This window comes from Arvicola amphibius, chromosome 9 (assembly GCF_903992535.2).
Source record: "Arvicola amphibius chromosome 9, mArvAmp1.2, whole genome shotgun sequence".
Lineage (NCBI taxonomy): Eukaryota > Metazoa > Chordata > Mammalia > Rodentia > Cricetidae > Arvicola > Arvicola amphibius.
In genome coordinates this window covers 108,696,680-108,710,021 of record NC_052055.2, presented here as the reverse complement: position 1 = coordinate 108,710,021, position 13,342 = coordinate 108,696,680, and positions in this window count along the sequence as shown.

The window sequence follows — 13,342 nt, the reverse complement described above, 5'->3', positions numbered from 1 at the left end:
TCTTCCTGCCAGTGACTCCTCACTGCTGGGATTACAAAATATGAGATTAGCTTTTTGTGTGTGTGGATTCTGGGACTTGAACTCACATCCTTACACTTGCATGCCGAGCATTTTACTGAGTCATCTCCCCAGTCCTCTTGCCATGACTTACACTTGTTCAAGAGGAGCGGTGACATCATAGTGACGTAAAATCTCTTGACTCTTAAAAAATGTTGGTAAATCAGTTCTTGCTGCAGACACGGAGGTGAGCTCTAAATCTATGTGGCTCAAGTTCAAATTTCAGATCTAATTCTTACCAGCTTCTGTATGAGGGTAGCCTTTTAAGCTATTTCATTTTTTCTACCTATAAAATGACAATAATGCACTTTGTAAGATTATGCCAGGCTTACTACACAGCACAGCACACAGAAGACACCCAGGAAAGGACACAAAGTAGGCCCTCAATAGACACTCCATGCTTTTATCCCTAAACTATGAAAAAGCTGCAAATTCAAACACAGACATCTATGAACTGGATGGAGCCCAAGGGATACAGGCTTTCAGCTCTGGAGCATGGGCTTTCGAGAGTCTACTCAAGTTTCCTAGGGTTTCCTGATTCTGCTTTATGAAATCAGAGCACGGTTGGCCTCTGACTAATTGACATAAACTAGTCAAGGAGCTAGAACTCTGACACTAGCAAAGACCATGGAGTAAGGGTAGACTCATAGGCAAAGGCCAGTGGCAAACTATGTGTTCTTAGAATCCATCAAGAGAGAACGGAATGCCAACTCTACCCTCCATTTAAGAAAAGGCTACTTGGGTGTAGTGGCGCATGCCTTTCATCCCACTACTTGGGAGGTAGAAGCAGGCTGATCTTGGTGAATTTGAGAGCAGCCTGGTCTACATATTGAGTTCCAGGACAGCCAGAGCTACATAGTGATACCTTGTCTTGAAAAGAACAAAAAAAAAAAAAAAAAAAAAAGTAAGACAGACAGGCAAGTTCTTACTATTTATGGTGTGTGACTCTTAAGGGGGAAACTTATAAGTGACTGTCTCATGCTCATCCCTAAACAGAACATCTATGTGACCCTCTCCAAGTCAACATCAGTGATATGGGGGACAAAAGGTGCAGAAGGTGGGAAGGAGTGTATGAAAGAAATCTTCTGGGCATGATACGGCTGTCGCATCCACGAACCCGTGGTAGCAGTGGTTCCCAGCACAAGGTGGCGCCCACCAATGCTCCATCACAAATGGGCGAGAGGCATGGAGTCTTCACCCTCCCAGAGGAGCAGTGAGCAAGCTAATGGTTATTGAGAAAGGAGTGGTCACATTCCTGAGTGTTGTAACCACCGGTAAGTGGTCCTTGCTCAAGTTAGCAACACCCCCTGCTGTGCTTATGTGGGCAACACTGATTAAATCCAGGGCTCAGATAAACAGCAAAAATCAGCGTAAATAGGAGAGAGATTGGATGGGAAGCAGAAAGGGATCCATTAGAGGAGAAAGAGGAGGTCGGAGGAGGGGAACAGTAACCGAGGAGAATGTGAGTGAAGTACGTTATCCATATGAAAGCATGAAAGGATGATTTTTGAAAATGAGAAAAGCGAGTAACTCTTGCCTCTCTTTTAAAAGAAAGTTCAAGAGATGAGAAGCGCTGCACTTGGGAGCCGCCATCCTCGACCATCTCCTCGCAACAGATGCCACGAAAGTACAGTGAGCTGTTGTTTACTTTCTAGCTGAAATAAATCGACAATTATAAGTTGGTATCATTAGCCCAACTGCTTGTCAGCGAGACTGCCGAGGGAGGCAATAATCGATTGCCTTCTCCCACCTCCTCCTCCCACTGGAAGATGAAATATCCACTCCTGATCAATACTTTGATCTGAGTTACTTATAGGCTGTCAGACATGTGTATCCGTTTCACTCCAGGGTGCAAGAATGAGACGGTTTTTATTTTTCAAACTTTAGATCAGATATTACATGGCTTGGATGAGTTGTTATTGTGGTCTAGAACCATATAACCAGATCAGCGAGATAGAGAAGATAGAGGATTACTAGAAGCCAAAGGTATAGCTGGCAATAAGTGGCCCCAACATCACCTTCGTGAAAACCATGCCACGGGTACTAGGGAGATGGCTCCTGCTGAACAAGCATGAGGACCTGAGTTCAAATCCCCACGACCTATGGAAAACTAGGCAGGCATGGCTGGTGTACCTGTAATCCCAGCCTGGAATGAAGTGAAGACAAAGAGACCTCTGGGTCACTGGGGATTGTTCACACACACACACACACACACACACACACACACACACACACACAAAGCCTTAAGCCTTTCTATCTTCTATAAATGAAAATATACAAAGTGCTTCCCGAACACAGCCCTGCTCCCGCCCCACCCCAACACTCTAGAGTGCCCAGCAATGTTCAGCTTTTCCAGAGGTCAGTGCAAGGGTCAGCTGAGCTTCGTGAGTCACAGCAGATCCGGCTTTGACCTCAGGGGAATAAATTTGCAAATCCAGAGCCTGGTGCTATTTCACAGACACACATGCATCTACACAACATGATTCAAGACCAAAAAGCTGGTGCAGATTCCAACTCAGTGGAAAAGAATATTTTCTATTAACCTGGCAAGTACATTTAGTAAAGGCTCATTCTCATTCACAGATTAACAGAAATGTAGGCTGGTCCTGGCTTTATCCAGGATGCAGCTCTTTTCTTATATAAGTTTGATGTTTTTTTAAAATTCTATCTTTTGAAAATGTAGTCAGTCTCGTGTGTTCTCTGCCTTACTCGGTGTTCTCCACTGAAGATAGCAAGGTTGGCTTTAAAAAAAAAACTATCCCAGGGGGTCCACAGAGACTTCCTAGGCCAAAGCTACAGCCCTGGAGTTAGAGCACACAGAGCTGCTGGGATGCTGAGCTGGGTTTTTGCGGGTCTGTCCCACAGAGACATGAGGATACTGAACTATGTTTCTGCAGATCTGTATGTCACTAACAGTTTTTGCAAGTTGGACACAAACAAATATAAACTGCAAACAAGATCAGTGTTGAGTTGTAGTCCTCTTCAGTGGTGGGTCTGTACCACCCATTTCAGTGTGTACACAAAACAAAGACACACAAATGACAGAGGGAAACCACCCGCACCCACAAAACAGGCAGCGCACAGAAAACTGAACCCCAGGAGAAGAGAAAAAGAACAAAGCAGAAGAAACATTGAGACATTTGAAGGGATAGTAGCCGACGCTCTCTAAAGCCTTTGAAATATACCAAGCCCCCAGCTACAAGATCAGCAACCTCCAAGCCTTTAAAAATAGTGTTTCTCAACCTGTGGGTCACGACCCTTTCACAGGGGTCACCAATGACTGTCAGGAAATGCAGACGTTTACATTATGATTTACAACGGTGGCAAAATTCAGTTATGAAGTAGCAACCAAACTAATTTTATGACTTGGGGGGGGGGGGTCTCTACAGCACAGAGAACTGTGTTAAAGGGTCATGGTGTTAGGAAGGTTAAGAACCACTGATGATAATAAAAGCAAAGGAGCTCACATTCACGTACATTGTGGTCCACCTGGTAACTAACCGAAGAGGCGGACATAACTAAAGCCAAAGAGAGCGTTGATGCGTAAGCGGCCGAGAGGAGATAGCAGGCAGGGAGTACGAATTCGGCGCAGGGCAGACACAGCAATGAGAATGTAAATACCTCCGGAGAACCTGCTGGGGCCTGAAGCCGGCCAGCTCCATTACACTGCCCCCTCAGTTTGTGCAGTTGCGCCATTTTTCTGTGTCCAGTTTCCTCCCTTACCTGTGCAATAATGGTGTTTTCCTTCATAGTCATGCCCTGAGAATCAAGCATCGTAGTACCCAGGAGTGCTGTGACTAGGGCCTTATATGACGTCAGCACTTTACAGTACACAGGATGTGTGGGATTTAGGACTGAGACCCTCTGGGGCTGGATAGTGGGCATGCAGCGTATATCCAGTTCTCGATAATAAAGAGCAGTTGTCAGCAAGCACCCTACACACACTGTCTGTTACGACGAGAGGTCTCCAGGCAGAAGCGGTTTTCCTAGGCTCTTAATAGTGCTATAGTTTTATAATCACCAATATTGCAAATTGATACAAGGGAGTGAACTTTTGCTGTGACAGGAAAGTTTTGGGAAGAGTTGGGCAAGAACTTTACAGTTTAGGGTTGGAAAAGCCGCCGGGTACCCAGAGCGTAATTTCAATGGGAGCCTCGACTATACGCGGGTAGGAGGAATGCAGACGTGGAGGCGTGGCTTATGGAGTGAAATGAAGGCAGATTCAATCAGGGCTGTTCGTGTCTCATTTGAATTACGAATCTGTGTTTTCTGATTGGGAGGGGCGGGGTGCTTGGAAATTGGTTGTAATTAACAAGAGATCAGCGTCCTTGAGCTGAAATCTTCTGAGAAGTGTTTTCTCAGGTCAAAAGGTCAGGGGGTGGGGCACAAGCCTTATAAAGACTTCCCGTGAGCACAGACAATGTGTGGATTTGCGCCAGTTCCCTTCCATAATGGAATCACCTACATCTGGACCACCCTATCCCTCAAAAGGCATCCTTGAACGCAACTGGTCCAGTTGCGTTCTGGAACATCCACCACCCAGAATATTGAACAAGGTCACACCCTTGCCTCTCTCTGTCTTCTAATTAAAATCACACCCACGGCAAGATAACTACAGCAGAGAGGAGAAAACACGGGCGGTGGCTTGTCTGGGCATTGTTTTCTCAGGGAAAAACTTTCAAGAGGAACTCAAAGGTTCTCACAATCATTTGGAATTCATTGAGACGACTCAGACACCTCAATCCCCTTTCTTCTGTCTTCAGATGTGCCGTGCAAGGAGCAGAATGGGAGAAATGAGTGAAGAGTGAACAGTCAGAGCAAGCTCGGGTTTAAAAGAAGTCAGTTAAGACATGTCAGCGCAACATGGGGATGAAGGAACAGGGCAGGTGCGAGGAGATTAGCTCCACTCTCCTGATGCTCCCATCAGTCTCCGGGAATAAGAAACTTGGAAGGGCATGAGATGCTGGTGCCAAGGTGGCATGGAGGAAGGAGAGAAATGATTAGCTCCAGGTGCCTGTCAGAGGTGCTGCCGTCTCTCCTCACTTGTGATAGTTCTGTGGAGTTTTTCTGGAGGAGCGCTAGCTGTCTGTCACCCTTTGGGAAGAGCCTCCTTGCTAGCTCCTCTTTCCTTTGATGCCTGCGGGAGCCTGGCCATTAAAATTTGCCTTGGGCAAAAACTCAGCAGGCAAATTTCCAGTCCAAGAACAGCTGTGACAAAACTTTGATAAAATTCAATAATAATAATAATAATAAATCTAATTCTGATTGGCATCAAGAACTCCGAGTTGGATTTACTGTTTATCTGTATACTCAGATAGGTGGTCTGGGGAGAGCTGGCCCCCTCTGCAGGATGCTTTACAGTGGAGCTCTCTGACTGTGAACATTGGTTCACAGCTGTGTCCCTGATCCAAGAATCACATGGGGGCTGCGGGTTTGCTTAAGCAGCCTTAATGTGTTTAAAGTGTTCTACACTTGGGAGAATCTCTGCAAACATGTGTATTGCATGACAGGTGGCTGAAGAGGGTTAACACTGCAAAAAAAAAAAAAGCATAAGGTGTTTCAAATATGTTTTATGCCAGGCATCTAGCTAAGTATAGCTCTGAACTGACTGGGAAAATGCAGCGAAGGGGGTCTGTTGAGTTTCTGCACGGAGCCTCAGAATGCTAGTTTTAGGGAAGATGGTTGGCTGGCTTCTGTGTAGAGATGGTACACAGACTTACAGGTCTATTGTAGGAGATATCACTGAGATTACACTTCATTCAAATACACACATAAGAAGAGCAGAGTGCTTCAAAACATCCAGTCCATCCAACACCACGGCTCCTCTTCTTCTTAGCTCTACCACAGTGGGGCTACAAGCAGCTGTCTTTCTCGCCTGCTTACGAGGCTCTACAGTCACCGGCAGCAGTAAACTAATTCTGTCCTCTTGGGCTCCACCGGCCATTCAAACTGCTGCCGTGGCCTTGCAAGCATTTAAAGCTGTATTAGTTGCTTTTCTTGCCAATGAGAGACCTGATGAAAGCAATTCACAGGGAAAAGGATGCATTTCAGCTCCTGGTTTGAGGAGGCAGGACAAGAAGCATCCACAGTCAAGAAGCAGAAAGAGCCGAGTGCTGCTGCTTGGCTAGTTTTCTCCCCTTGACAAAGTCATCTAGGATGAGTTTTCCTCGATCAGCTGATCTAGAAACTCTCTCATAGACTTGCTCAGAGGTTTGGTTCCTAGGTGATGGTAAGTCTGATTAGCTTGACAATCAAGATGAACTGTCACAAGAGTCTCGTCTATAACAATTTAGCTTTATCCAAAAGGTTATTAAACAGAGGCCAACCTTCTGAGATATAGTTTTATTATATATAAGAAGGTCCCCCGAATGGGCTTTTTCAGGCATGCCTTACAGATCAGTGTTTAGAGCTGGCGAACCCTGAAAGAGTCTCACGAAAACGTCTTCTTTCTGTTCTACTCTTGTTGGTCCAGTTGCTCGTTTCATTGATGTCACAGAAAGACCCTGTTCTAAGAATGCTATGCAAATGATCTAAAACTAGTCTGAGACTATTTCCACGCTATGCTGCCTACTCTTACTATAGTGGTGAAATAACAATTTTAAAAAAACCAAAGATATGGATGCCTGCAGGCTGGAGTCAGTGAAGAAAATCTATTTGCTAAACCCTTGCCTTTCCATGGCTGGAGTCACTCAAGGGCCATTTATTCCTTTCGGGATCCAAGCTGGTGTGATCACCTGCAAGTCGGGATTTCAAAGCACAAAAGGACCCAGCTGTGCTGTCCTGCTTCACCTGTGTTTCCTTGAGCCACTGGCAGATGGAGTTCATGTGTATTTCCCCTCCGTTTCTATTGATGCCACAGATACATGGAGTCTGCTCCAGCACTGATGGGCAGGGCAGTGCCAGAGCTGGCGGGAGGGGGAGCAGTGAGACGCTGTCAGAGTGAATCTCCTACAAGGGCACGCCCACTCTCCAGGTCATCTGTCCCCGCAACTCCGTAGTAACTGCTAACAAAAACGTGATTAATAGTCGCTGGTCCATGTCTCCATTAGAATTGTTTACTTTCTTTTCATTTAAGATTTAGTTTGTCTTTATTTATGGGTATGTGTGCATGTCAGTGTGCAAGTGTATGAATGCATGTGTGTGAGTGTGTGTGTGTGTGTGTGTGTGTGTGTGTGTGTGTGTGTGTGTGAATGCGTGCGCATATGTGTGCAGGTACCTATGGAGACCAAGATAAGACTTCAGATCCCCCAGAGTAGGAGTTACAGGAATTTGTGAACTGCCTGATGTGAGTGCTAGGAACTGAACTCGGGTCCTTTTCAAGAGCCGCAGGTACTCTTAACTGCTAAACTGTCTCCAGATCCTAGAACCTGGTTATGCAATAAACAAACATTTGAAACCAGAGGTAGGGAAGAGCTTGTTGAAAGCCTTTGGCAAGCTTCTTAAGAGCTGACTGGCTGTCCCACCTTCACAAAAGTCTGTCAGTTGCTTCAGTTTTTCCCCTATCACCAGCTCTCAAGTCTAGTGCCTGAGTCCTACTGAGGGCCCATGGCCACATGACTTCCCACCTAGCCATATATGGAGAAAATTAAGCAAAACTCCACAAATCAGATAGCAAGAGGAAGTGGAGGCATGCATGTTCTTTCAGGGTACGGCAAAGAATGGATGGTGTTCCCATGATGTAATACTTCTCCCTCCTACATCGTAGACAGATGGAGAGAGTCATGCCTATGTTCTGCTGCCACCAGCTCGAGCCGGTATTGAACGGTGATGTGATTCCATATCTGCCATAGACTTTGATTTACTTGAGAGAGTAAGAAAACAGACCCAAAAACATGACTACCAAATTGTTAGCCAGAGGGTACAGGGAAGTATTTCTGAAAACTAGTTAGTGGAATGCCACAACCCTGTCTTTCCCTCACTTCATAAGAGCTTATCGTGAATCTAGCTGTCATAGTCACAGCATCTCTAATAGCGACTCCTGCTTCCAATGTCAAGTCAGCAAGACTAACTGTGTCAAACCTCGCTAGCTTCCCAATTGGGAAGGTTGTTACAGAGATGGTGATAAGCTGGTAAGACCCCCCAAAGATACTACGAGCCATACACTGTCTTTACCATGCACCCACACCAGACACACATATACCCATGCAGAAAACAGAGAGAGAAATATGTACATCATTGATCTCGAAAGTAGACAAAAATATGAGTTTTATAAGGAGTCAGGGACTACATGTTGGCTCTGATACAGGCATTCAGAGGTGAGTAAGGAGTCATAGAGAGAAACAACAGCATAGCTTACACACACACAGAAATACACACACACACACACACACACACACACACCAATATGCACATTTAGAGCAATATATAGTTAGCAAGTATGAAACAGACAACCCTTCCAGAAGGAATGTGGTGGTTTGAATGAGCATGGTCTCCACAGGATCATATGCTTGACTGCTTGGTTCCCAGTTGGTGGGACTATTTGCTACCTATTAGGAGTTGTGGCCTTGTTGGAAGAGGTGCATCCCTGGGGGCTAGGTCTGAGATTTCAAAAGCTCATGCCATTCCCAGTTAGCTCTCTCTGCCTTGTATTTGTGGATCAAATACAAGCTCCCAATTACTCCTCCAGAGCTGTGCTTGCCTGCCTAGGGTCATGGACTCCAACCCAAATGTACCGCTTCCTTTTGGAAGCAGCCTTGGTCATGATATTTTGTCATGGCAATAGAAAAGTAGCTAAAGACAAAGCCCACAATGGACAATGGCTGTGAATGGCCTAACCAACGTGTTTCATGGAGGAACATGGAAGCCTTTAGACTAGGAAAGTGGCAAATGCTGTAGTCAGGGCACTAGTGAGGCATCCTAGTAGGACCTCGGAGGACATTGCTGCTGAGAGCAATACAGATGATGGAGTCCCAGATCAAGAGATTTCAAAGGACGACAATATTAGCAGCTGGACTGGAGACCCTGCTTGCGATATTTTGGCTAAGAAGGTGGCTGCTTTTGGCCTTTATCCTAAGAATACAGCTGAGAGTAAATCGAAGAATTTTGAGCTAACCTCATCGACAGAAGAGGTTTCAACACAGCCTAGTATGGCTTCTGCTGAGTGATTATTAGGAATCACTCCCATGCAGCTCCAAACTGAAAATGAGAAAGTAGGTGAAAATAAACTACAAAATGCACAGTTGGGAGGGAGAGAAAAGAACCAGGACATGTAATGCCGGAGCCAAGACTTGTGATGAAAGAGGAGGAGAAGCCTGGTATGAAATGGAATAAAGGGAGTGGTGCACTCAGGGCAAGACGCCACCTAGCTAATCCTGCAACTTGTGAAAGGAAAAGTCTAAGGACTTTTCTGGCCCTAAAAAGAAACGACAAATCAAAGTTTACGCAAATGTAATCAATCCAAGCAGGCCAGGTTCCATCCCCAGCAGGCAGACAAACTCAGAAGCTTCAGCTGCTGCGATTTTGACTTTAGAATCAGAGAGAATACACGGGGAAAGGGATGGTGGAGTCTTCATCCAAGGTTAAAGGAAGCGGCTAAGGCCAGGCATGTGACAGGAGGGTCCCCGAGTGGAGGCCGGGAGAGGCCATTGTGTGAAGTTGTGAAGCTTGGGTTGTGCTGAGGAGCCCTAGATGCTAGCGATGTCAGAGCTATAGGATTGTCTGCCAAGAAGTGGAGCAGACAGAAAGCAGAATCAGCCCAAGAGAGAGGAATGGGATACAGTTCGCAAAGCTGGAAGGGTAGAGCTGTCTAAGCCCTTCGACATGAGACAGGAAGTTATAGGAATTGGAGATTTTCCTGCTGGGTTTCAAACCTCCTTTTGCCCAGTATTTCATCACTGTGCCCCCAATCCTCTTTTTGGAATGGTAATGTGTAATCTGTGCCATTGTATATCGGAAGTCTATTTTTGTTTTTTTAATTTTACTGGGGGCAGTTACAATTTAGAGATTGCCTCAGAAGAGACTTTGGACTTTTAAACCGTCTTGAGACTGTGAAAGACTATAGGGACTTCTGAAGTTGGACTAATTAATTACATTGATAGAAGTACAGTATTCTGGAGACCTGGGAGTGGAAAGCGTTGGTTTAAACAGGAATGACTCCATAGGTTCATATAGTGGAATGCTTGGTCTTATAGTAGATGGAACTAATTGGAAAGGATCCCAATGTTGGAAATTTCCCCTCGTTGGAAAAGGTATGTCACTGGGGGTGGGCTTTAAGCTTTCAAAATACCACACCGTTCCCAGTTAGCTCTCTCTACCTCGTATTTGTGGGTGAGATGTAAGCCCTCAGCTACTACTCTCCTGCTGTGCCTGTTTCCATGTTCCCTATCATGATGGTCATGGACTCTAACCCTGTAGAACTTTGAGAAGTCAAATATTAAATGCTTTATTTTATAGGTGGTTTTGGGCCATTTGTCAAGGTCATAGAAAAGTAACTAAGATGAGAAGCAATGCGTGGATTGGCTCCTGAAAATAAGGACATGGGAACCACAGGGACTTTAACAGATGCTGTATGCTCTACTAAAGAGCATGGGAAAGACCAATAGATACTTTTTCTTCAGGAGAATGACATGATAATCTAATGAGGAATACCTAGGCAGAGATACATGAGGTAGGAGAAGAAATCCGGTACTGTAATAGCCTGGGAATGAGAACAAAGATCCAAATCACCCACACATCTCTTTGTTTGTTATCCATTTTGCTCCAAAGAAAATAGGAGGGCAATATTAAAGTATGCAAAATATTAAATGCATAGAGTAAGCGTAATAAAAGAAGAATGGAAACAAAGGTTGAAAGGTTTCATGTCATTTCATGTGAAGTCAGACATGTTGGCACAGCACTATTACCCCAGAACTTGGGAGGTTGATGAAGGAAGACCACAAGTTCAAGGCTAACCTGGGCCACATAACCAGATTCTGCCTCAAGACTCCACCACCCCCCCCCCAAAAAAAGAAAGAAGTGAAGACTCTATTTGAGATGGAGCCACAGCTGTGGTAGAGTCAAGAGCAAGTGTTTGGCACGTTGGTTGCTGATTGCATGAGAGAGGTATAACTCGTTCCTCATGGCATTGATACCAAACTGTGAGGGAAGGAGCTTTGCAAGGTCTTGAACGACATCCTCAAACATCTTTCAGCAAGTGTTCTGTAGACCTCGCTTGATTCAGGGTCAGCACTAACCCAAAAGAGCCCTTCAAGCCTTTGACCCCGCTGTTCTTGATAAGAATTGAATGGTCCAGGGCTAAAGAGAGAGATGGCTCAGTGGGTAAAGTTGCTTACCATGTAAGCCTGGCAAGCTTACAGAATACATGTACAGAATACATGTAAAGCTATAAGGAGAGAATAGACTTCACAAATTTGTTCTCTGACCTAGACAAACACACACACACACACACACACACACACACACACACACCATGAACATACATATGCAATAACAATAAACAATTTTTTTTGGTTTTTCGAGACAGGGTTTCTCTGTAGCTTTTGAGCCTGTCCTGGAGCTAGCTCTTGTAGACCAGGCTGGTCTCGAACTCACAGAGATCTGCCTGTCTCTGCCTCCTAAGTGCTGGGATTAAAGGCATGTGCCACCACCGCTCAGCTACAATAAACAAATTTTTATTTTAATCGTGAGGTTCAAAGCTAGAAAGGGCCTCAACTAGATAGCTAGTTAAGATATGGAAATAATACTAATATTCTCTGACAGATGAATGGTTTAAGAAAATGTTATCTATGCATATAATCCTTTAAAAATAAGAACCTCTCAGGTATGACATCATGGGCAAACGTGAAGGATGTTGTGCTAAGTGAAATGAGCCAGTCATAAGAGGAATGATGCTGAGCATTCCCACCTGCATGGGGTTTCCACACAGATATAGAAAAAATGCAATATTAATTCATATTAGGGGCTTGGGTGGGAGGGGTCGACTGCTACCTGGGAAGTCTAAAGTTTCATTCACTAGGGGCTTGGGTGAGTGGAGTCAACTGCTATTTGGGAGGTCTAAAGTTTCATTCATACAAGCACTGTTATGCTTGTACTTCAAAATTTGTTAAGTTGCATAAAATAAGCCCTCGTTTGCTTTCTATTGCCATGATAAAACACTATAACCAAAAGTAACTTGGGGAGGAAAGGGTTTATTTGGCTTACATGTCCCAATCATAGTCCATCACTGAGAGAAGCCAAGGCAGGAACTCAAGCAAGGCAGGAACCTGGAGGCAGGAACTGAAGCAGAGGCCAGGGAGGGATGCTGTTTATGGCTTGCTCTGCTTGGTGGTTCAGCCTGCTTGTACAACTCAAAACCACATGCCCAGGAGTGACACTGCCTCAGGTAGTCTGGGCTCTTCCCCATCAATTATTAATCTAGAAAATGCCCTCAAATTCTTGACTACAGGCCAATCAGATGGAGATGTTTTGTCAGTTGAGGATGTCTTGTCTCAAATGGCTCTACCTTGTGTCAAGTTGACAAAAAAAATAACCTAACACAGTATGCCTTTGACACAGGGACAGAGAGTGAAGGGGGATGAAAAAGCTTCTGAGAGATGCTAAATAGTTCTGTCCCTTGACTGTAGTAATGACATTGTGTGTGGGTGTGTGTGTGTGTGTGTGTGTGTGTGAGTGTGTGTGTGTTCATGTATTCTAAATCATCATATTGTATTCTTGAAATAAGATCAACTCTTTCCATACCAATTCTACCTCAGTAACTCTGAGTACCAATTCTACCTCAGTAACTCTGACTTATCTGGCTTATTTGTTATTTGTTTTTGCAGTACTGGAGATTAAACTTGGCCTCATGAACACTAGGCAAGCACTCTATTACTGAGCTATTTCTTCCACAACAAAGTTATATTCTGAGAGAGAGAGAGAGAGAGAGAGAGAGAGAGAGAGAGAGAGAGAGAGAGCTGGCTCAGTGAGTAAATGCACTTGTGTGCAACCATGAGGACCTGAGCTTGATGGCCCTGGATCACATAAAAGCCCAACTCCTAGTGCAAGTATTTGTACTCACGGCTTTCCTGTGGAACAATGGGGTGGGGGTGGGGGTAAGAAAGGAGAATCCCTATAAGCTCATGGGCAGGCTAGCCTATTAGATGCTGATGGGAGACAAACCAGACACCTTGTCTAAAACAAGGTGGAAGGAAAGGACTTGTACCCAAGATTGTCCTCTGAGCTCCACACATATGCCATGACATGCTACATACAAACACACACACACACACACACACACGCTTATCAATAAAGCGAAGATTGAGAATAAGGCCATGACTCAAAAGAACATAGACTCAAGTAAGTACCTTCA